Below are 25,761 nucleotides of genomic sequence, written 5' to 3'. Positions count from 1 at the left end.
CAAAAGAATGGTTATTCTGAATGGTTTTCATTAGACAGTCACAGACATTGATCAAATCTGTGGAATCAATCAATTGTTTTGTGAAACAGACAATGAATGATCTGAATTATTATTTTAACCAATTAGTAATTAAACAAGTAATGTAATATTCAACAGTCATTTACAAACATCAATCTATAAGTTATTTCGTCAACATTCTTCAAGCAGGCACAGAGCCGTTTTATTGGGGGTCATAAATATCCTTCTGTGTTCTGCTCAGGAAACAGCCAACAGCTCTGTCTCACAGAACGACTGTTTTCCTTTGAATGTATCAAAAGCTCAAAAGCTGTATCTTTTACTTTTAACAAACACACATAAACTTTCGTGATTCTGCGATCACAACTTTATCACAGGGCGGGGTTGAAATTAAAAGTATGGGTATTCACTTAGATTCAGTGCGCTTCGCGCTCTCTCTGTGTGTGTGGAATGCGCCTGCAATGCGCATGCGCGCACTTCTACTAGGGCTCGTGAATGAATTCTAACAAATATCTTTAAACTACTTTAAATACCCCGATGATCAATTCACTATCTCTATCTTTATAAATACTACAATCTATGTGAATGAATTTAACTTTATCTTATGAGATGGGAAGTGAAACAATCACACGCATCTCCCCTTTTTTACAAGGGCGTTTCTGCCGCGTGAATGAATGAATGTATTTGTGTACGAGCGCGGACGCTCGTGCGTGTGTGACCACGCGTCTATTTGAAAACGAACAGGAGAGAAAAGGAGGGGGAGGGGTATTATTACTCATCTGCCTCTGGAGAAAACCGCGCCTGTGGGACTAATCTCTACACCATATACTTTGCTTTCCACAATAATGTTATTTTCCACGACACAACAATTTCAAGATTATCTTTCAATGCAGTTAAACTATTAGTTACCAAATTAAATCTCATTCAAATATTCTACAATGCATATGCTTTTTTCACTGTTTCTCTTCCAAGAGAAGGCCTCTTTGTCCGCGTGTCTTTTCTCAAGGACAAAGAGCAATGGAGTCTAAGACACACTCTTCGGCCACAGTTCTGAAGATTTGATTTCTTAATCTACTACAATAATGCTCTTTCTTACAAAATAGACTTCACAGTCCAATTACACTTTATCAAATTAGGAATACTTATTCCATAAACACAATTTTACACACACACTCACGATATTAATACTCTTTACACTCAAATCACATTTCCTTACCATCAAACACTATATTTACAAAAACGGACTTCGTAATCCGGCTCTCACCCCCAGCTTAAAGATTATGAAAGGTTTGTTTCTATTCCAACAAGATTACTTATTAAAAGATTCTTTAGCCTCAAAGAAATGTTTGAAAATCACAGCTATTGCGCACGGTTTAAAGAGAAAATAGCGCTTCTTTTTTTTTTCCTTTACCTGTTTCCAGCTGGATTCTTCAAACTCAGATTTCCTCTTATAGGCCTCTTGGGTCAGCTCGCCATTTGTGGTTTATTACCTTGTTGGTTATGAATCAAAGAATCAATTCTGAGTTTAAGACGATTTAATTAAAGTACAAAATACAAGATATGAGAGCTGGATTCTGGTCTGCTGGTCGGCTGGGGTGGGGTGAATGAGAGAGAGATCTGCCCCTGTGCTGCCCTCTTTATGTCCTTTTCTTATGCAAATATTTACAACAGTGATCCTATCACCATCACTGTAGGGATGGTCAAGATGTGAAAGGGGAGAGCCCAATATGATGTCACCTGGCCCTAAGTCAGGGGGCAGGTCACAGACCACCAGAGCCATTCCACAACACTCCCCCACAGCATACATACAGGCCCATTATTATACAATCCATGCATCTGTGTGTGTTTAAGTAGAAATATACTACAATTACAACAAAGATCTGAGTGAAACCAATCTGGCAAAAATGTTTATTATAGTGAATTGCAGAGATGAAGAGTGGACATTGTTTCAATATCATGTTATCTCAATGTTATTAATATCATGAAAACGAACAAAAAAGATAATGACTGTAGACACTTTCAGTCCCTTATCGCAGTGTTAACTTTAACGCTTTAACCGGTAATTAGTCCAAGCAGGATCAGGGAATAGAAAGTCAAAGTGGGTTTTTGGCTACACAGGCAGGCGGAACTTCACTGGTGACAGCCAAACAAATGTTGAGTGCTTCAAAACTGACATGATGGAAATATTTTTGCAAAAATAGCTGTATTTACCAGTCTCCTATGGAGCTTCCAATACACATTAATTAGTATTTTGCTATGTCTGTCCCCAGATAAACATTCTCTCATGGTATTCTTTGATGATGATAGCCTAGAAGATAAATATAAAAGTACCTTAATTAAAACAGTTTAATCCATGTCATGTCACGAGTATGTAAATATATATTTACCATTCAATATAGTAACACAAATATCAGTGCTCCACCTGAATAAAGCCATTTACGGCTTTTATTCATCACTATTGTGATACTTTGAGATAGTAATGTGTCCCTTTATTCAAATGCATATGAATATTATTAGTATTAGTGTGTATATAGTATACATATTAGTATTAGTGTGCATACAGTTTACATATTAGTATTAGTGTGTATACAGTATACATATTAGAATTGCTCAACGATGGCCCCTGGTGGGTGTTTTGCTGAGGTGACTTAACTGAAATAAAACATGTCAAATAGTCAGGCTGACTCCCTATAGTTGTCGTTGCGGTTAACTGTATGTAACAGTTTGCTAGGATTACGGTTGGGGTTAGATTAAAGGTTAGGGTTAGAGTAAGAGTAAAGGTTAGGGTAAGAGTAAGAGTTAGAGTAAAATGTGCTGTAGTAAACCTGTGACCTCTGGTCGGCGAGGCGACATTCAGGTCAATGTTCAAAACAACTCGATACTCTCTAACCCCCACCAAAATGGACTTGCCGTGTCTGACATTGCTGTTGTGTTTCTGCCTATGTGCACGGTTTGAAGAGGTAACTACCAGAGACAGATAGGCGATATTTGTTTTACTACCCTACAACACCCCTAGCCAATTGTAGACAAACTTGTGTCGTACTGTACCAGAACATTCGATTTTAGAAAGCACTTTCCAGGACCGAAACTATGTTTGTCAATGAATTTCATTGCAGTGGCCAAAAGTGGCAGATTTCTAACAGATTTACGCCTCACTCTTTTAAGATTTAAGTTAGGGCAAGGGTTAGGGTTAGTAGATAATTAGTTTAACTGTTGTTGAGAATTAGTTATGTTCATCTGAACTTGTACAAACCATCTATCTATCTTTTTTTTATTTTATCATACTAGTCAATTAGTAGGACATTGTGGACCTGTATAGTCTTTTAGAACATGGCTATGTGGCTAAAACACAAATGGCTGAATGTGTGTCCCTACAGGATGTGAGATTGCACTCCAAGAGACCAGCAATCAGCTTAATGGAAGAGGAGTGGGTCCCAAACACAGTACCTCCTCTCTGAGCCATTAGCCCCAACAATCTGTCTGAGTGGGGGGCCTAAACACACCCCTGCCGATGCCCAAACTCATTAACTTCCCCCCCTGAGATCTATCACCCATTCCATCCACCGTTCCATGTCCTTAAAGATATAGTTTGGCCAAGCCAAATGCTGCTGTATATGTATATGTTTTATCTCTAATGTATTAAGTAAAATCTCACAAAAGAAAATACTCAGAATGGCTTTTTGGCAAGAGAAGCTGGTTGCACAAAAATATATCCACTGAGCTATAAATACAAATCCCTTGAATAATGGCCAATTATTCTCTTTCCCAGAGTATAAAGGACAATAACATGTTCGCTTCACGTAGGCAAGGGGTGAATTATAATGCTTGCTGAAATATTGTTCTGCACAGTTAACCTCGAATATGATATGGAGATGGTGGAAAGAGTTTGACCCCGGCTGTATCAACGCCATCAGCGTGTTTTGTAAGCAGGCGCAGTAATCTGAGAGGAAGGAGACAGCATTGTTCTGAGCTGAGCCCTTGACAGTGTTCCACCCCCGATATCAGACAGGCTGACCAGACAGGCAGGACACAACCCATCCTCAAGGATAAGGGAGAGACTTTCTGTACTCTGTACTTCATCTGTGAAACAAATCATGATGTGGGAAGAATGTCCTTGTCGCAAACCTGAGTAATTCATAGACTATAAAACATGTTCTACTGACATAGAAATACAACTAAAAAGACACATTTTATACTTTTGTGTTATCCAAACTCAACGTTTCAATGGTAAAAATTAAGCTCAAGCGTTAAATCATCAACATACTGTATTGTCCCTTTCTGTAATTTCTGCAAGAGTAGCTACTCTCCTTTGAAATGAAAGTCCTCTTTTATGATGGTAGTTCGACAACAACTGGACAAAAGTTTGCATTAGTGAAAGTCAGATATATGATGTTATCATGGCCCTTGTAAAGGGGGTGTGTGATTTTGTTTGTGTGGCATAAAAAATTATAGTTTATCATGTGTTCAATTAAGCATATGGCTCCGGCGCCCCGATTTCTTGATCAATTGTACAATAAAATGTGTCCAATCTTTGGAGATGGTTTTACAGCAGGTCAAAGGTAGGTTGTTAACCTTGAAACAAAGATTGACAGTCAGTGACTTAACAGGACTAACTCACACCTGGCTTTCCATAGTATATAGTCATAACTGGAAGAAAAAGCTCACTGTTCCCTGCACTGCACAGTAAATGACATTAAACTCATTGGCTGAAGAGGGGTATTACTGAAAATCATTCACATATGTCTCTGTAGTTGAATTGACAGTCAAATCTGTATTTTTTTTACATTTTATGTATCACTGGAGCGAATCCCAGGGCAGTGTCTTAGAGGTGCGTTCTAGTAGGAGAACATGCAATGCCTGTTTATTGTTTCATGGCTCATGAACATGCAATTATGTGAAACAAATGGTAGGTGATATGAAGATTATAGTAACAACGCTCAGAAAAGGCAGAATTATAACATTTTTCATTGGAAAAAAATACTTTATTATTAACAGATATTATTATTGACAAAATACTAGTGTTCCTCATTTATTTTACATAAATGAATATTCTGATCTTTTTTCCCTTGAGTGATGCATGTAAGTGATACATGGCTTGTAAACAAACATACGCTTTAGGACGTGTTCAAAAGCAAGGACTGTGTGATCATCTAATTATGTGTAGTGTGTTTTTAGCATGTTGATGTTCTATCAGCATGTTGTGATGTGCTAAACATGCAGTTAGATATTCGTTGCGATGTTCCTTTTTAGCGCTAGCTGTTTTGCGTGTGTTTTCATTCAGAGTGCATTTCTCCTCTATTTGGTTTGAGGTGTACCAACATTGAAATAAGCATATCTTCTTCAACTGTTTTCATTTTCATTTCAATGTATGACACATCATTTGAAAGCTTACAATCTGCACTTTCATAATCTTGAAAAACTGAAAAAAGGACATTGCCCTACTTGAGGACTTTTTAACCAGACCCTGTCACAATTGTTCACTGTCATTTAGGACAAAAAGAAAGAGAAACAATTGGAAAATATGAGCTGAATCATCTAACGGTTAGATTCTAACCTGTTTGAAATGGAACTCTAATCACAACACTATCAAGTCTCGGCAGGTTAGCTCTGATGAGAGAATACCGGCTCATAAAGAGAGATGGAAAGAGAAGACGAGAGATGGAGCAGGGGACATGAGAGACTGAACAGCAGCAAAACGGCCAATCCAATCTCGGGCGGTTTATGATGCATGCTTGGGGTTTCAGTGTCAGGTGCAATGGAGTGAGATGCTATGAGCCACACTGCCAATTAGCTCTTAAGTCTCGCGAGGCAATGAGAGGGCTGATAACAATGGCAGAGCCCCCGTTTTTGAGGCCACATGTTTTCTGTTTTGGGGTCTTGACCGTTATATGCAGGGGTGCACATAACTGGTGCGCCAGTGCGCATGCGTCACCAAAATGCATCCTGCGCGGCAGATCAGCCGCATGAACGCGCTCTTGCGCACCAACAGCTGGAAGCGCTGGGAGAGGAATTTACTTCCTCAAAATACAACTGCTGACTGCTGCATCACTAAGTAACTATTTGCCGTCCCCGACGAGTAATCCATCGCAACAGTCGACCGACGACGACCACGGTGACTCCCCTCACGAAAACATTCGGAAAGTATCGTAAATCGTACTTTCATTCCGCGTATCGCGTATCGCACGGTTATCACGCCGCGGCGCCGCCACGTGAAAATTCAGTCCCGAACGACTCGGCGCTAAAAGGAAAAACAACACCAAGGGACACGTTTCTTTTCTCTGAAGCTTTCAAACGTTCAGACGTTTGTTTTACAGCGTCATTATCGCACCTCGACCCCTGACCCAGGGAATATGGTTGGGAATTCTATTAGGAAAAAATATATAAAAGACTTTGTTGCACAATCAAAATAATGAGCTATTTAAAGTGATAGCCTAACATCCTCTACCATGGTTGAAATTGAGGACGGTGATAACAGCAGTCAAGAGAGCAGTGATGATGATGATTAAGCTTGTAGCATAAATAAATGCTTAGGCTGTAACTTTTTGTTGAAAAGTTGATTTCAGTGTTTACAGAACAGAGCAGTGCTTAAAGAGATGTCAGTTGATTTCATTGTGTTTAAAGAACATACATTCAGTTAGTGCTTAAAGAGATGTCAGTTGATTTCATTGTGTTTAGGGTTAAAGGTTTAAAGGAGTCTGACAGACTTTCATGCTTAAAGAGCAGTCATTTGATTTTGCATTTGTTTATTTTGTTTTGCACACAATCATTTGTTCGTTCATCTTTATTTATGAATAAATGTCGTTTTGCTAGTATAAGTTATCCATGTATCCCTTTTTTATCCATCCTGTGGGACGGGTCGTGACTCGCGAGCTCGGGGAGCACCAAGCAGCATCCCTAGGTGCTCCTCTGAGCACTGGCCCCAAAAAGTTATGTGCACCCCTGGTTATATGGTCACCAGACATGAGAATATTTTTTTCATGCTTATTTGCTATATTTTTGCTACTTTCATATAATATGAATTTTCTTTGTTTACAGTTATGCATTTCAGTGCTGAGTGGTGAGTGGGACTATACTAATTCTGAATAAAGATGGTACATTTTTCATAGCCTCTAAATGTTGAGTCAAAACACATGAATGTGAATACTAGATGAAAGTATTGATTCAGAAAAGTGCATACGGTCGCGTTTGCCATCACCAGAGTCAGAGTCATTACTGGTAGTGGCAGTATCTTAGCAGCCTTATTTTGTGTGTCATCATCCAGTAATAGACTGCAGTGTCTTCTCTCAGCAATCTGGAAACAGACGCACACCCAGAGACCAAAAAACAAAATGCACCCCTCATCAATATACAGTAGCTTCTCTCATATAGTTTTGTCTGAGTGGTATTGACAATAAAGCATATCAGAGGTCCTCTGTTGACAGACTAGATCTGTCCGTCTGGCTCATGTTACCTCTAGCCATGGTTGACCTCAGTGCAAGGTGAGAGGATGCTGACTTCCCTCGCCCCTTTGACTTTGGGGAGGGGAGTGGACCATCATGTGCCCGTAGAACTGCTGAATCACCCTGGGTCTCTATCCCAAACAGGAGCTGAGACCAGGTGGAGGTGGTTCAATTGCGAGGAAGGCAATTTGTACCAGACCATATGTGACAGGGTCTGGTTAAAAGGTCCTCAAGTAGGGCATGGTAAACTTTTTTTTCTCCAGATTATGAAAGTGCAGATTGTAGGGTTTCAAAGGATGTGAAATCTGAAAATAGCTGAAGAAGATATGCTTATTTGAATGTTGGTCCACCTCAAATAGCGAAGAAATGCTCTCTGAATCAAAACACACACAAAACAGCTGCTAATACATTTATATTTACATTTTTGCCATTTAGCAGATGCCTTATTCCAAAGCGATTTACAATCAATAGATTTGACTAAGCAAGTGAATCATTAATTCACCAGTCGTATCAGGAAGAGTAATCTAGCTCAGGCCAGGGGCCATTGACAATTGTTGTGATAGAAGGAGAAAGAAAGATATAGATTTATATAAGATATATATATTTTAAAAATAGACACTGGAGGAACTGTACAAGGGGGGAAGTAGAAATCTTAGGAGACAAAGTATAGAGGGAAGCAGGTGTCTCAGGAGACACAGTGCTGTGGGGTAGTAGATGTCTCAGGAGGAGCAGTCAAGGTGTAACCTGAAGAGATGGGTCTTCAGGCTCCGACAGAAGATGGGGAGTGACTCTGCAGTTCTGACAGCCGTGGGAAGCTCATTCCACCAGCGGGGAGCGAGTGTAGTGAAGAGAAGTGACCGGGCAGCGTGACTGCTGCGTTGGTATAGAGGTGGTGGGGCCAGTCAGCCAGCAGAGGTGGAGGAGCGGAGTGAACGGGCTGAAGTTTGGCGGGTGACCATTGCCTGCAGGTAGGGAGGGGCTGTCCCTTTTGCTGCCTGCTAGGCAAGCATCAGGGGTCTTGAATCTGATGCGAGCTGCTATCCGAACACAACGCTTCTCTCCAAGTCACCTGGTAGGAGCGACCCGCCAGTTAGGAAGCAAACCAGGAGTGTGCGGTGCCAGAGATGCCCAGTTCTGAGAGGATGGTGAGAAGGATCTGGTGGTTGACTGTGTCGAAGGCAGCAGACAGGTCGAGGAGTATGAGAACAGAGAAGAGGAAGCTTGAGGAGAGGCTTGACTTTGGCTATCTTGAAGGCAGCCGGGACAGATCCTGTGGATAAGGAGGAGTTAATTATGGTGGTACGGTAAGGTAGGATGTCGGAGCAAATGGATTGGAGAAGAGGGGAGGGGATGGGATCGAGAGGGCAGGTGGTTGCCCGCTTAGATGTGATCAGTGTGAGAATCTCGTCAGGGAAGAGGGGGGGAAAAGATGATAAGCCAGAGACCGAGTGTAGTGCAGAGATAGCTGGTGCTAATAGCTGGTGCTAAAAAGGAACATCGCTACGAACATCTAACTGCATGTTTAGCACATCACAACATGCTGATAGAACATGAACATGCCACAAACGAACTACCCGGTACACATAATTAGATGATCACACAGTCCTCGCTTTTGAACACATCCTAAAACGTACGTTTGTTTACAAGCCATGTATCACTTACACAGTAGCCTATGGCAGGCGAGACAGTGAATCCAATTCACAAATTATAAGTATTTAGTGATCCTGAAACTGTTGTTTGTTATATTGAGTGGGCTCTTCAACACTTCAACTTCAACACTTTCTTTCAAGATTTTCGCTCATTTGCCCAACTTGAGAATTGCCAACAAGAGGCCCTTTTCACCAGACTGTGTCACATATTCAGGTTGATTCCATATTCAACAATCACTGAAACAAACAGAGGCAATTTGATTCCACACATCAAGTGTCCCAGCATCCTGTATTGCTATCGCACTGTACAGTACAATGGGAAAGCATCTATTATGCATACACTCATATGGCCCCATGCTCAACCTTTCATTGAAAGTGCCCGTGCAACGATGCAGTCATTAAAGATATTTGGCCTGCCTTGCCATGTGTTTCATATTTAGTCACGAAATATCTTGGTGGAATAAGCAAGTACCTCTGGCTGTGGGTGAGTACCTACAGTATATCCCTGGTTTTAAAGCGTAACTGTGCATGAGACAATTAGCAGAGTGATATCACTTACACATTTCACTGAGGTACAGTATAACCGCTTCATAAGCAGGACTGGTATTTTAACTGTAAGGTATTTACAACATCCCAGTATGTGGTAAATCCAGAGCAGCACCCTCATTTAATCCTCAGCCTGGTGCTTGGCTGCTTAGTGGAGCAAGCTATTACGTTCAAAATTCAATTTGGGACTTAAGAGTACCACTTCTGGAAATATTTTTCTCCCGCCTAAACCACCTGTGAGTTTATACATAATGTGTAGAAATATATTTTATTAAAGCAGACTTTCAAGTGCCTCAAGGACATTCTGCTTCCCCTCGAGCGATCTTGATTGTATTCGGAATTGGTGTGACCTGAATTCCAATTGCACCTTGAATTGTGTGTCTATTTCTGACGACTAAAACTTGAGTGAAATAGAGTTTATGTCGAGCTAAGCTTTACAATTTATTTTCAACCCAACGCTTTTGATAATGCATCTCTTTAAAATGCAGCTTCTCCAGTTTACAAAAAGAAAATGGGATTTTGAGGAGACATAACATCTGAATAGACAAAACACCTGAATAGGTGGCACACGTTATGGTATCCAGGGGGCAGACAGAATTCTGCTGTTGGAGACAGCATTGTGTTACAAACAGGTCAGGCAGGTTAGGTTCCCACGTATGTGAGGGACATTTTCCACCTTTGGATGCCCGATGTTAAATCAAACTGCCTTGACATCCACAACCCTGACCTTTGCTATTCTCTATATGTCACCATTAACGCTCACTATCCAGCATTGATTAAGGATGCCTGGTTGAATGGGAGGGCTTAATTCAAACTCAACTCATTCTACGACCTCTGACCTCAGACTGCCAATGATGTTTTGTACCTCAGAGGAAATCCTACGGCCGTGCTGCTAATGTCATTTCCCATTAGCCTTCCATGTCAATGTTTTAAAGATGGTTGCATCTACCAAACAACTCCCCTTTCTCCTCTTGAGGGTTCTTATGGCTCTTATGGATTAGGATTGCCTTTATAAAATGCTTATAAAGAGGTAAGGAAGTTGGTGTCTACATAAGAATGTTTAAACATTTTAGACGCTCTTATCCGGAGTGACTTGCAATTAGTGAATTTGCCTAAAGTAGGTGAAACAACTATACTATCACAATCATCACAAGTAAAAGATATGACGTATATAAGAATAGGTGCTAATAGCAAAGAGAGTATTACTAAGAGGTCCAGAAACTGCATTTCTAATAGAAATCCCTGATCATGCTTGTGGGCTATGTTATGAAGGCCCCACCAATAGCATCCAATAGCGGTAGTGTCAAGTTTCAGAGCAGGAAACTGTGCAGGCAAGCAAAAGTGAGGCACTTTCTTTTTTTGTAATTTCTTAATTTTGTAATGTAATCCAAATCCAAAAAAATAATCATGACCTTTTAATTTATCTAAAACTGCTGTGGCTGGATGTACAAAACACCTCTTTCATCCAGAGAAACAATAATAAATGTAGAAAAATTAGCCACTCTCCAGTTCACACCAATACACCTAAACCCTGCTTAACGGCATTGCCAAAATAAATGGTCACATGAAACTCTAATAGCTGCCAAAGTGCTAGAAAAAGAGAAGCAATTAATTGTTGTTTGAAAAAGGGCAGGTCCATCACAAGTGGGTTATGTTGGGAATTGCTAGAAGGCGGAGAGGTTTGAAGATTAGTAGCCAAGGTGCAGTCTGAAAAGATGGGTCTCTAGTGGGGTCTCTGGGTATTTTTTTTTAATAGGGTGCCTTTTCCGTCCCTAGTACAAATCATTTTGTATTTTGTCTAAATTTGGACAAATACTAATTCCATTAGTTTTTTCATGTATAGTCAATTGTTGTTTATTATGAATACAATGATATGGGATTCTATGTTGTTATTTTTTACATTTTAAAATCTTTGGTTAAAGATGGAAATGGGATTTTGCCATGTCCCCAGTGTTGTTCATTCAACTTCAATCTAAAAAATAACAAATAAAAACATATACATTTCCAAATATGTTATTATTATAAAAAATTCTGAGCAATATCTATTGAATCAATTATAGTTTTTAGCCCGCCAAAAATAATTTGGTACAAAAAATGAAGGCGGTCACTGTCCACCCTGTTGAGCTGTATTAATGTCCCTTTAAAAAACAAAACATATTTCTCAATCACATCACTCTCATGAGGTGACATCACATCAGTGGAGGGAAATTCAAATGTGGTAAGCTGTGTGATTTTCTACCTCTTTTACCATCTGATTTTGATGTTTTTATCAAGTGAGTTTAATGTGGTTGACCATAACGTGTCCACCACCCTGTTAGGCCTAAATATTGAGGAGATCAATCAAATTGAATAATATCAAAAAGGTGTTTAGTGCAAATTAGATTCCTCATCAAGTATTCATGGTCATGCTAGGCATTATGCTAACACAGGCAGGCTAAAGGCTAACTTTAACTCAAAATGTCCACCCTGTTAGTGTCCACCCTGTTAGTGTCCACTCTGTTAGCCCTATTCAACTAACATTCTAAATAAAATACAATTTAGGTGCCTGAGCTCGACCACTATGTTTTTCAGCAAATTAGATATGTCCTTTATATATTAGAACATTAAAATATAGATAAATCAACTATTTATTTTTCACAAGTTATGAAGTCCAAATGGCACCCTATTAAAAAAAGTACCCCTCTATCTAAAAGATGGGTGCTGCTGGGGTGCCAAAACAGAGAAGAGCCATGACAGGGATGAGGGGCTGTTAGGTCATTGCAGAAAGGGAGGTTCCAAGCAGCCAGCAAAGGAGGTATAATGGAATGTTCCTGCTGGAGTTTAGCAACTGACCATCGCTTGCGTATTGTTAAGGCTAATGTTAGGGTTAGAGGGGCCAGTGGAGAGCTCTGTGGAGAGGGGTGATGTGTGAGAACTCGTGGAGATTGAACATCAGGTGGGCTAACATCATTCTGGATGAGCTACAAAGGTCTGGCAGTAGTACAGTAGACAGGAAGGCCTACCAGAAGTACTGTAAGTTGCAGCAGTCAAGGTGGGAGATAACAAGTGCCTTAACAAGAGCTGGGGCCGGTTGCATAACCATAGATTAAAACTGCTGGTCCAAGCCTTAGACTAGTCTTATATTCTCACGTTAGACCAGTCTAATTAAGACTGCCTGTTGCATAAAAAGTAAGACTTACTTATTTTGAGGTTAGAAAGTTAGCCACCTTCCCCCCTGGCTAAGCTTGATTTAAGAGCTGTGTTGCTATGGGAACGAGTCAGGGCTAGTAGCTAGCTAACACTGTAACTCCAGCGCGGTAAACTACTTCACTGGTTAAAACTGCTAAGCAGTATACTTTTCTCCACATTATATTCCTCCATATTTTGTGTGATAGGCTATCTAAGTCAGTCTTACTTTAGTCACTCATAGGTGAGCTTTATGCAACAGGAGCATTTTAGAGTCTAGCCAGACTGAAAAGTGAGATCTCGACTGGGTCTATCTTTATGCATCTTTTCGCTCCCATCAAGCGTGGATCATTGTGCTTGGCGACACAGCATGGCTCCTGTAATGACGTTTGTAATGTGCGCCTATGGGGAAGATCAAAGGTGCACAGTCATCAGGACTACAGATCAAGGATTTTAGTCTTCATTAAGGGGGCAATCTGGGATTTAACAACCAAGTAGTCACCCTGCCACTTCTTTTGGTTAACAGCTGAAGGATGGGGCTAGAGAAATGTATCCACTCCTAAATTCATAGATGTAGCTATGGATGCAATGACTGACCATCCATAAGATCCAAAATTATAGTTGTAACTATGTTTGTAGCTATACCGTAATTGTTTACTATTACATTGTTTACCAACAATATAGTAAAATGTGGGTTCTGATGCTGCAAGACAGTTGAACTAAGCTCATGAGGCATTTAAACAACTATGGTAGCTGAACCTGCATGGCAAATTCACATGATGAAACAGAAGCACACACGTGGTTCCCAAAACAGTCTATCTTAATACTATAGCCGAGGGGCCCCTTATCACTTTCACAACAATATTCCCATAAACCTCACAGATTTGTTCAGGAGAAGAAAAATAACACAGAGTAAAATGTACAGATAAGAAATAGTTCCAAAAATAGGGATTAGCATGTTACTTCTATACCGTAAGAGCATTAGGTAACAGGGACAAATAAAGGATGAAAGAGAGGGAAGAAAAGAGCAAAGTGAAAGAAAAAGCCTTTTGAAAAGCCTTTTTGGACAAGCAGCTCTTGCAGGTTGTCTTTCTCCAATTTCCCATCCTGCTTTGAATTCTCTTATTTACGCAGAGGACTCCTGCAAACTAGGGCCAGGGGCCAGCAACACTGTGCTGTAACATCACTGTGCCCACATCAAACAGATGAATCTCCTCTCCAGGAGGACAGACAGGAGTGTGCGTTTAAACTATTGGAGGGTGGAATGGGGACTGCCCAGGGGCGGGAGGGTAAGAAAGAGGGGGAGAGTATGAGTGCATGAGCTCATCTATCACAGTTAGAAAGACTCATGAAGCGGCCGGCCAAACTTGCGACGGCGGCAGAACACACAGAATTGGGATAAACCGAAACCTGGCAGGTGCACAAAAAACTTTGTGGAAACTTTGATGTGGTCTGGAATCACCTGGAGCATGTCTGCCCTGTTTTATCAGGCCTGTGAATAAGGAGCATGGTGGAGGACTATGATAAAGAGGTGTGCTTTGACAGGAGAGGGATTGCAAGGCTTGTTTTCGAGATATTAGACATGATTAGCTCACTGTGCCGAAGACCTCAGACCTTTCTTATCGAAACCTCACAGGGTTGACATCATCAGACCAGACTCAAGACGCATCTGTTCAGACATGTCTTTGTACAGCATGGCATGTATCCCCCATAGCTGCCTGAGCTCTTCACCTTTCTTTTTCTTTTGGAATACGATTTTATCTTCTGTATCTCTATTCTGTTTTTGTTTGTTGTGTTGTTTATTTCTTGTTTATTGTCCAGCTTCTCTTCTCTTTTTTTCAGTACAGTGTGTGTCCTTCCAGTTTGAGAAAGACGCTTTTAAATAAAATGTATTATTATTATTATGATTTATTATTATGATTATTATTATTATTATCATTATCATCTTCTCAACACAGCCTCACTCAAAACAGAACCCCAACTTAAACACATTTGTTCATGTTTGTTCAAATTACTCACTATCTAGTACAAGAACAAGTCACTTGGGTATTCCCTGGGGTGGAAGATATGCACACATACATACACACATGCATACACACAGTACCAATCTTGTATCAATCAAGATGGTGTAGGCGGAAACTCACACCCACTTTAAATACACTCAAATCAATGACACATCATGTCCATGTGTAATTACTGGGCTATGAACACGGAAACCATCTGACACCACTCGTTGTACACCTCTCCGTCTTATGGAACAGGCTTGATTCCCCTTTTGGTTGGCTTCCACCAGTGACGTCCTCTTCTGTTTAAACAACCCATCCTTAAACAAGGTAAATCAATAAACAGACCCGACAGGAAATTGTAAGGAGTCCACGGTACATTATCCCATTGCCTTTATTAATCAGAGAGAATTTCACTATGAAAGACATCCAAGTTTTAAATTGTATTGCAGCTGCAGCTGGGTGGTCAATGCATTTGGTAATTTACAAGCCACTCTCCATTAGGGCTACAGTTTCATTCGGTTATTTTCTTATCTAATTTCATCAAACCGCATTGCATATAAAAGTAATCAATCTTAGCAAGACCAACCAACTAATAATGGTGATGTCAAATAGGATAGTCAAAATAATCCTCATCCTCATCATTTAACTTAACTGAATGAATTATCTATTCATCTACATAGGAATTATGTATAGAAGGCTTTTATTTATTTATTTATTATTCAATATCCACGTCCAGATGAAGCATGCCATGTTGATTACAAACTTAGGTATTGTAGTCGGAAGTACTTAAAGCACACAGTTATAATGCATTTTAAGACTTGTTATAAGCATGAATGGTAAGTGTTAAATGGTAAAGTGTTACCAATTAGTCTATGATATGTAAGTTGAAATGGCTGTTGAATGCATCCTAGGCCGAACTGGCTGAGTAAAAAGTGTATGAACTTTTACCTGTTTTTATCGAGTTTAGCTGGTTGCAGGTCTTGAAAAGTGATGATGACACAGTTGACTGAGCAAAGCTGGGGATTTAATAATGTAGTAATTTAGCTCCCTGTCTTAACAGACTCCAGGAAGTATACAAAGTGGCTAATTATGTTTGCATAATTTCATTTTGGCTGGTATAATAGCCATCCATCTCATATTTGTCCAATGACATTTAATTTAGTTAAACATAGGCCAAAGGAGCTTGCATGTTAAATGATATTGTTTTTGAGAGGTATGGACACTTTGTTTTTCAATTGGTCCAAATCAGTGTCACAGTGATTGATTAGTACCAGGAATGTCCTAGGGCTATTTCATTTCCTGCTGGTAACTTGCTTTATGTGGTCTGGATAGGGTCTGGTTTTTCTCTGCTCGAGGGTGGTATCTATGGGGAAGCACGTAACATGGCCAGATTGTCATCCTGTCATCCAATTGACCCACTGAGAAGGCTGAGCATTTGGCTTTGGTCAACAGCTATGTCCTTTTTCAATACATTCACAACTCTTGTCTGCATTAATGTGCAGAATTGTTTTGTTCAATGTCTGGTTTGAACAGAATTAAAGGGATGGTTCAGCCTATGTTAATGGTTTGAAGAAAATTCATTTTACACATTTAGAGGATGCTAAACACAGGAACATTGAAACCCAGTCTTTGTGATTGTGTAACTATTAGCTGGTAGTAAAGTAGATCATTGACTACAGGGATGTCAAAAAATGATTTGTCTTTTTTCCAATAGACATACTGTACAATAAAGATACAGATCAAGCCCCCTTCCCCGTCCTGTAGGAGCCTGTGTGTGCTGTCACTGATCCATCCGGGTTTGAAATAATGACTGTGGAAATGCTGAGGGGGTGTTTTGAACTCACTGACTGGGAGATGTTCTTCTAGAGAAGTGAGGGTGTCCTGAACATACTACATGGGTCAATGAACTGAAAAGGGAGCTGAAACCCAAAACGCTGGCCAAGCTCCGCTACAAAAAAAAGATGGAGGAGAGGTTCACCAGGGGAAATGCGAGGGAGGCAGGGTCTCAACACTGTGATGGGCAGAGCTCAGAAACTACCCCAGATACGGTGCCCAGACCCTGCCTCCTTCGCAGAGCAGATGAACACCTTCTATGCCAGGTTCATCAGGACTGACCCCCATCGAGGACTGGACCCCGACCAACACCAGCTACGCCCCTGCACCAATCAGTGTGGAGGAGCAGTAGGCCGTTTCCATCCAGTGGCTAGGCACCTCGACTCACCAAACTCATATGTCAGGATTTTATTCATTGACTTTTCATCTGCTTTCAATACAGTAAACACAAACACACTTCTGCACCGCCTCCAAGAACTACAAGTCAACACAACACCGGTTTTATGGATTAAGGATTTTTAAAGGACAGACCACAATGTATCAGAGTGAGTCTTGAGTTTTGTCACCCATCCTCTTCATCCTCTTCTCATGTGACAGCAGCTGGTGAAACCAGAAACAACTCAGCAACCAATCAAATTGTTCTGACTTTTATTCTGATGAATAAATAAATAATAATAATCTGTAAATAAATGTAAACGTTGTTGAAAATCAACACTCGCTAGACAAGTCAAAATATTGCAATGCAATGGATTCGGTGAGTAATCCCCACTACTACCTAGTTAACTATAACACTACTTTACTTTGTTAGCAGGCTCACAAAACATGCTGTGTTAGTTGACTAGTGAGTGTGTCATTGATTTTCAACAACGTTAGTCTGAACATTTGATCGGTTGCCGACATTATTGCTTGCTATTTCTAATCCCTTTCCCAATTTCCTTGGCTGCATCACACACATCTTTAATGAAGATGTTGTGGATTTCATTGCCAGCTGTAAGACACTATTTAAACATTGTATGAAAAACTGCAGATTCCATATGGTTTCTTCTTCTCCTTTGGGGTGTGATTGAGCACCTTGCACATGCATGTAGACTAAACATGGCTCAGGGCTTTTTCCACTGTCGCTTGATGAAGATTCATATGAAACTTGGTGAGCCTGAAGACAGTAGTATGATATACTAGATGTGTACCAAACTCCAGCATGATTGGATGAAAAACATTGCTACCACAAGCCACTCAATATTCTGCATTTTCAGCCATTTTTAAATATAAAAAAATAAAAAAAATATCTTGTTCTCATGAACCGTTTTGTTCATGAGAAGGGAGGGGTGGTGGGTTGGGATTAGGAGGTGGGTTAAAGTTTTCACTTGTTGTTTTGAATTTAAATACAATTTTCATATGGGAAAAAAACATCTAACACGGCTAGAAGCCTCTCGGCAAAGACAGCATATACTGTACACTAAACATACAATACAATGTTGACTGCTACATGAGTACCTACGTGAGTACAGAAGTTGTGTTACAGCTTTGTTTTATAAATCGATATTAGATACATTCAGACAGTAATGTTTGAATGCAGCAGATAAACGGGGGAACTGAGGGAGATCTGATGTTACTGTAAAAGGTACCGAAAGTACAATATGGCCTGTGTTTCAGAACCAGCATGTTGTTAATGCAGTTGAGAACTAGTGGGGATTCTTGTATCAATGTTGTTCTCGCTTAGCAGGTGAGAAGTAGTGAGGATTCTTGTATCCCTACATAAGTATCTAAGACCAACTTCCTGCATATGATAATGTGTGTTGGGGTAAAATGTTCTTCTTTTTTTCTTCTTTTAGACCTGAGATGTTGAACTTGTACTGTAGGTTCCACATATAGAGTTGATTGTGTGGTGAGGACCAGTTTGAAAAGTTTTGCTCACTGCAGACTATAACACAGTAAATTGAAGTGCCATTTCAGAGTTCACCATTTACATTTACATTTTTTGCATTTAGCAGACGACTTATTCCAAAGCAACTTACAATCAATACATTTTACTAAGAAAGTGAATCATTGGTGATATTGTTACCATTTTATACCAAAGTTGTATAAGTCAAGAAATGTGTTAATTGAAAAATGCAATAAAATACTGATTACAAAAAAGAAAGTGAATCATTGATCCACCAGTCGTAGCAGGAAAACTAGCCAAGTTCAGGCCAGCGGCCATTGGCAGTCGTCGTGATAGAAGACTTTATTATTTTTTTTAGACACTGGAGATATCTTAGGAGAAACAGTATAGGGGGGGGGAGAGAAACAGTATAGGGAGGGGAAGCAGGTGTCTCTGGAGGAGCAGTTAAGGTGTAGCCTGAAGAGATGGGTCTTCAGTTTCCGACGGAAGATGGGGAGTGACTGCAGTTCTGACAACCTTGGGAATCTCATTCCACCAACGGGGAGCCAGGGTAGTGAAGAGACATGACCGAGCAGCGTGGCTGCCCAGACGTATTAAAAGCTTAGCCGCAAGAAATCTACAATGCCACCTAAGAAAAAAATCACCAAAGAGAATATAGGCCTAATGACTGGCTCTGAGGACGAAGGCTCCATACGAGTTCCAGACGCTATTAAGGAAAGCATTACTAACACGAGCAGTGCCGTGGGCTCGGAGGATATTCTCAAGGCCATCCTTGACGTGAAAACAGTCGAGGACAAACACTCTAGTAAACTAGAAAAGGTTCTGTCCGTAATGGACAATATCAGCAGAGAAGTCAAAGAATGTGCTGGCCGGGTCCCACATGCGGAGCTATGCATTTTGGAGGCCGAGGACAACATCGGACCCTGAATGCAACCACCACCGCTCTGGAAGAAAAAGTTATATAACTCACCTCCAAACTAGTTGATTTAGAAGGACGCAGTCGGAGATCTAATCTGAGGCTAGTCCATCTCCCCGAGGGTGCGGAGGGAAAAGATGCTTGCTCATTTCTAGAACAGTGGATTCCCGACGCCCTGGAAATGGGATCACTACGCTCTCCTTTGATCATCGAGAGAGGTCACCGAATCTCTGGCCCAAGGTCCAATCCCAACGCACCCCTGAGGGCTCTGATAATGAAGTTCCTAACCTACAAAGACAAGGGGCCTCATTTATAAAAAAAGTACTTGAACTTCATCTTTGACTTTCACGTAAGCACATTTTACGGACAGGTGTCAGTAATCAGACTCGTTATCCAACTGGTCTATGTAACCTGTGTGTGTTTGTTTCCCCCAGGCAGTAAATGAGGCAGGGAGTACCTGCCAGTGAGAGAGCTGAGCCTTTGAAATGACCGCGAGAGAATCCCAAAAGGGGAGCCGGTGAGCGTGATGGGAGAGACGGCCACACGCTGTGTTTATTCTTTACCTCCTTATTATTTGAAAAGACTCGCTCAGCACGTCAGTGACGTTGCTGAGCTGTGCCGCACTGAAATAAACGGGTTTTATCAGCCGTTCTTCTGTCGACCTCCCTTTGTGCCTAGAGACCTTTACAGCAAAGATTAAAGATTTCTGGAAGGAGGCATCACAAATGATATTCCATATAACATTGGTTTCCTTACCTCTTAAACACTTTCCTGGCGATGTACCCAACCAACTCTCATCTACAGCAATATCAACAAACATTTATAAACATGAGCCTGTTGCAAGCAAAATGCTTGATAGCTTTGGCTTGGAAAAATTTGAACAGGCCCAGTATTGCCCAATGGCTTAGGGAAATGTCATCCTGTTTATCAATGGTAAGGATAACATACATGATTAAGGGTAAACAAGACTCCTTTAAAAAGGTATGGGGACCATTTTTGGAATATTTTCAGCTAAATTATGTGGGGAACTTACTAGCAAACGAGGCAAACTCTGGTGGAGACATTGAGCTCTATGTACTTATGTACTTAACACTTTGAATTGCCTAATTGACTGACTCTAATTGGATGGCGAGCCACGCCTGGAATATGAATTTCTGAAGGATTTGGAAGCTCATTCCCAAGAGCCCACTTAGCAGGCCTCAAAGTGTTCAATGAAAGGGGTTCAATGAAGTGATTCAATGAAAGGGTTCCAAGAAGCCTGACCTGTTTTGATAAACAGGCAGAAACAATTATGAGAATTTGATACATCAAATGATCATATGACAAGGTTCCAATATTTCTCCATTTAGATAATGGTCAAAGCTCACCAATGCAGAAAGCAGCAGGTTTCCTCACACACACAACAGCAACAAACAGGTCATCCACTGAGCAGCATAGCAGCTGGTGGAAACTAGTATCTGAATGTGGGTCCAAGTTCAGTTTCCAGTTGGTTTTCAGGAGTCAAGATCCAGGATGAAATGTTCTGTGTCAGTGGTGAAAACTCACACAAAGTGTCTCTGAGATGAGCACAGGTGCTGCTAATTGAGTGGAGTTTGGGCTCCTTTTCAAAGGGAAAAAAAGGGTGGGTGCAGGGAGGAGCCTGCATCCATTGGTTCAGGGATTGAGACATGAAATGAGTCAGTGGGCGTCCCCACAGACATCAATTAAGTCAACCCCTCATCTCACCAGGGTTACAATTCCTTTTAGAAAGCCTACCACACTACACACACTTTTCTTCTGTGTGATTTCATAAAACTAACTGAACAGTAGTCTCCAAAATATGCTGCTCACAGAGCTGACTTTTGTACTTTTCTGCCTCTATCATAAACCACTTGTGTGCCACTCGCAGCCCCCTTTGCACATGCTTGCAATGTGCAGATGCCTATGATAATTAATTGCGTTTAAGAGAGTGTTGACGTTAGTTTATTTATTTTTCACAAATACTTTTCACATACCTACCTACCTCTTTTGGGGAAGGTTTGGGGAATGGATATCCGGCCGGGTCATAAAAAAGGGCTTCCCCCTTTCTGAGAAACTCTCAAACCTCATCTGTCCCCCTCCAGAGTGCACAGATGTGAACTAGATTACGTAGCCACCACCCCTCCCTTTTCCAGCCTCCTCTTTCTACCCCAAAGAAAGAACTCATTGAGTTTCAGCCCTTTCAAACATCCCCTCCCCTTGCAGCACCAGACAGGGAACACAGATGACTACTCTCTCCACCCGGCCCCTCAGTGAGTGTGTGTGTGTGTGTGTGTGTGTGTGTGTGTGTGTGTGTGTGTGTGTGTGTGTGTGTGTGTGTGTGTGAGTGTGTAAGAGAGAGAGAGAGAGACAGAGAAACAGAGACAAGAGACAGTGTGTATTTTTCTCTCTGAGTAGAAGGAATGAATAAAGAAACAAACTGGGTATGTGCTTGCCGCAGCTTGTGAATGGTAGCCCAGGACCTTTTTAAACCGTTTCACTCGACGGAAAACCTTGAAGTAGCTGTTTCATTTTGAAAAGTCACAGGACTTAGGTATGTTTATTTTATTATTTTATTTCGTTTTGAATCTTAGTTTAAACTAGTCTAGATTCTGTTTGATCATTTTGCCTCTGAAGTGTAGAGCAGAAAACTTGAAGTTTATACTGTAAGCATCCTAATACCGTTGGTTAAATACAATACAATTATTATGAATATATCATCAGGTTTCTTTAATCTGGATTGGCTGGCAAATTGAAAGAAATAGAGTATGGATTTGTATTGATGCTTTAAAAGAAACTTGGCCTAATGTTTGTGATCAATGCAATGTGTGAGTGTGCGTGCGCGCACTTGTGGTTATGTCAGTCAGCCTCTGTCTGTTTGTCTGTCTGTCTAGGAGGTTGTCAAGCATGAACTTGTATTAAGGCTTTTGGCCAAAAAGTTATGACAATCGTTTTTTCTAATAAGTCAGCGTTGACCTTGTTGGGGCTTCAACCTCTTACGATAGCAGGCAGAGGGCTTCAGCCAACAAGCCTGTTGTCATGGAAACATCACATGGCTGATGAGTGATGTGAGGTGGTCTGACACAAACACCTGTGGCGGCCTTTACAGGTGGAACCTACAGTGCTAAGCCAGAATAATATACGACAGAGATTATCTTTTTTCCTGAGCTATTTTAGCCAGCCTGTTATACTGACTGTTATATACTTTTGAGCGCAAGTATCATTTGGTGGCTGCAGAGTCCTAGCTGTTATTAGATGAACTAAAGAGGAAGCCGTTTAAGAGTTGAGGGGGGTTCATGACATCATCGCCTAATTCTGTACTCTGCTAGTGGCAGAGCCCTTTGTCTTTTCTTCCTCTGTGTTTGTCTGGTCAGCAATTCATTATTGCTAGTGGATAATTTGCCATTTCAAGACCACAGACAAGCCGTCCTATAAAAAAACACTTCAGAAGACAGAGCCATTCTTCAAAGCCAATGTTGCCTTGCCTTCCAACTAACTGCAAAAGCGAAGCCAAAGGTTTATGGAGAGTGTAACACAATCGTATTTTTAAAAAGCAGCCCTTTATAATGATCTATTAGGGAGAGTGTGCAGACATTTTACACCGACAGAGGCTATTGCTCTAACCCGTCTGAGACATAGAGGACCATCCATGCTCTTTAGCCTGCCCTAAAACAGAGACAGAGCAAATGCCATTATGTGTCCTTTCCCAAATTGGTCTTATTCTGTCATTTGGCATGGAATTTATTTATTCTAAGGAATGAGGTTTGTTTTATGAGAAAGTAGGCCCTTGCAGTAAAAGGCAAAAGTCAGAATAACTTTGAAAAGAAGGTTGATGACATTAGCAGCTCCCTCTCTTCACCTCTCGCCAACACTGCGCTACATCGAACTTCCCAAACCCACTGCGCTACACTTGACCTCTGATTTATTAGCTCTTTCCCCCCTCTCCCCTGATGTTCTAAAAGTAGTCACATCTAAGCGGGCAACCACCTGCCTTCTTGATCCTATCCCCTCCCCCCTTATCCAATCCATTCCCATAGATCCCCTTCCTTACCACCGTAATCAATTCCTCTCTATCCACAGGATCTGTCCCGGCTGCCCTTAAGACAGCCAGAGTCAAGCCTCTTCTCAAGAAACTAATGCCTCTATCTCCTTCAGAACAACCTCCTTGATCCTCACCAATCCAGCTTTAAGGCTGGGCACTCTACTGAGACTGCTCAAGTCTCAAGCTATTTCCCTCTCATTCTCCAGACCTGTCTGCTGCATTCAACACAGTAAACCACCCAATCCTTCTCTCTACTCTCTCAGATCCGAGCATCTCTGGATCTTCACTCTCATGGTTTGAAGAGCTGATCGCTCTTACCAGAGCCCTTAGCACTGGAGTCCCCCAGGGCTCCGTCCTACAGTCCTTACTGTTCTCCCTCTATACCAAATCTCTTAATTTCCTCGTATGGTTTCTCCTACCACTGCTACACAGACGACACTCAACTCTTCCTCTCTTTCCCTCCCTCTGACACACATGTGGCAACACGTATCTCTGTGTGTCATGCAGACATGTTTGCTTGGATGTCAGCCCATCATCTCAAACTCAATGTTGACAAGACTGAGTGACAAGACTGCTTAATTAATAAGAAATAAAAATAAATCCTTCTTCTCGCATTATGACTGCCAATGGCCCTTGGCTCGAGCATAGATTACTTTCCCCTGCTATGACTAATGGATAGATGATTCACTTACTTAGTCAAATGTATTTGTTGTAAGTCACTTTGGATAAAGGCTAACATTTTAAAATGTAAATGTAGAAAAACGGTTTGAATTTGTGTGTTTTTTCTAGATCAAATCACAAACTGATTAGATCTTACATTTATTAGAATTTAAAGGATTTATTTTGGTCACAAATCTGATCCCCACTTCTACTGTGCTATATTTACAAAGACTAGCTATTACAGTAGTAGCCAATATTACTGTAGTTAGTAGTAGTCTTTCCCAACAAACTATAATATATCTTGCTGTGTATATTATAGGCTTCATTCATCCAATATGCATGTTGCAATGTTGCAATAACAAGATTGGTTTCCTTGGATAAACACATTTATTTTTCCAGAGGTTCTTAACTATTCAACCATAGTTATCTCTGAAATTCATACCCTCATCAGTGCATGTAGATGCACGCAATATACGAATTAAAACTGTATCAGTTCAATGGGCTTGCGATGATATCCACAACCATCCCCCGTGCTGCACATGTCAATCAACATACTGTAGACACTTGCTGTGTGTACTGTATGTCTGCTTGCAATATGGGTTAGTTTAAAGACCCCACAGCCTCCATAACAACTCTGAGGTCACCATTTAAAGTAATCAGAAGCAGGGGTGATGGAGAGAACAGCCAGCTGTGGGGGTTTTTGCGACCATGCACTCATCTTTGAATAAATAGACATCTTTACGATGAGAGTGATCCACTCTCCAAAAGGTAATTTTTGAGGAAAAGTACCTCATTTTTCATATGTGTAAGAAAGGTTTGACATAAGCTGCTCAGAGAGTAAAGAATGAAATAGTTACGAGTCTACCTTAAAAAAGGAAACTGACCGAGTTACCACCAAAACCAAATGTGCATTGACAGCGGAAAAACTGCTACAGTTCTCTTTGCCTCCACATTCTTGGATGTGTATCACATTACAGATATGTTTCCAGATGCTGAGGAGTGTTGAGAAGATAGGCAGTGTGTTAAATAGATGACAGTGTGTGAAGTGATAGTGAATAATTATGTTGTTTGACTCCCCACTCCATACAGATAGAACAATAGACAGCTGTAATGACATGGAATCTCCTGCTTTTGTGAAAAATAACTTGTTTTAGTATACGCAGCAAAGACGAGCTAGCCTCAAGTGTCTACATCTTCATAAGACATATGACGTGTCAAGGTGTAGAATGACCTGTAACGCTTACAGTATGTTTGGGAATACACAAAGCTCTCTCAATGAGGTTACATCTCAGTCCCAAGTGCACCCGCATGCCTCACAGAACATTACTAATCCTTCCTCCACATGCCCACCTCAGACTGTCAAAGGATTTGGGTCTACATAATGTAGCATTTGTTGCAAAGACTACAAAATGTGTAGACCAAATAACATTGAGCAAAGTTCTATTGTACAGATAACACCTCTTCTCAGGTGTATGCTACTCTCAGTTCCTCTCTGTTCAGAGGACGGATATCTGGTTATTCCACTGAGGTGAAGAGTGTTTTTAAATACAGTACTTTTACCTGGTGGATAATGTCACTAAATCAGGTGACTTTAACCAACATCAATCCTGA

This window comes from Nansenia antarctica, assembly GCF_963989245.1.
Source record: "Nansenia antarctica genome assembly, chromosome: 3".
In the NCBI taxonomy this organism is placed as follows: Eukaryota; Metazoa; Chordata; class Actinopteri; order Argentiniformes; family Microstomatidae; genus Nansenia; species Nansenia antarctica.
Note: the sequence above shows the minus strand (reverse complement) of the source record.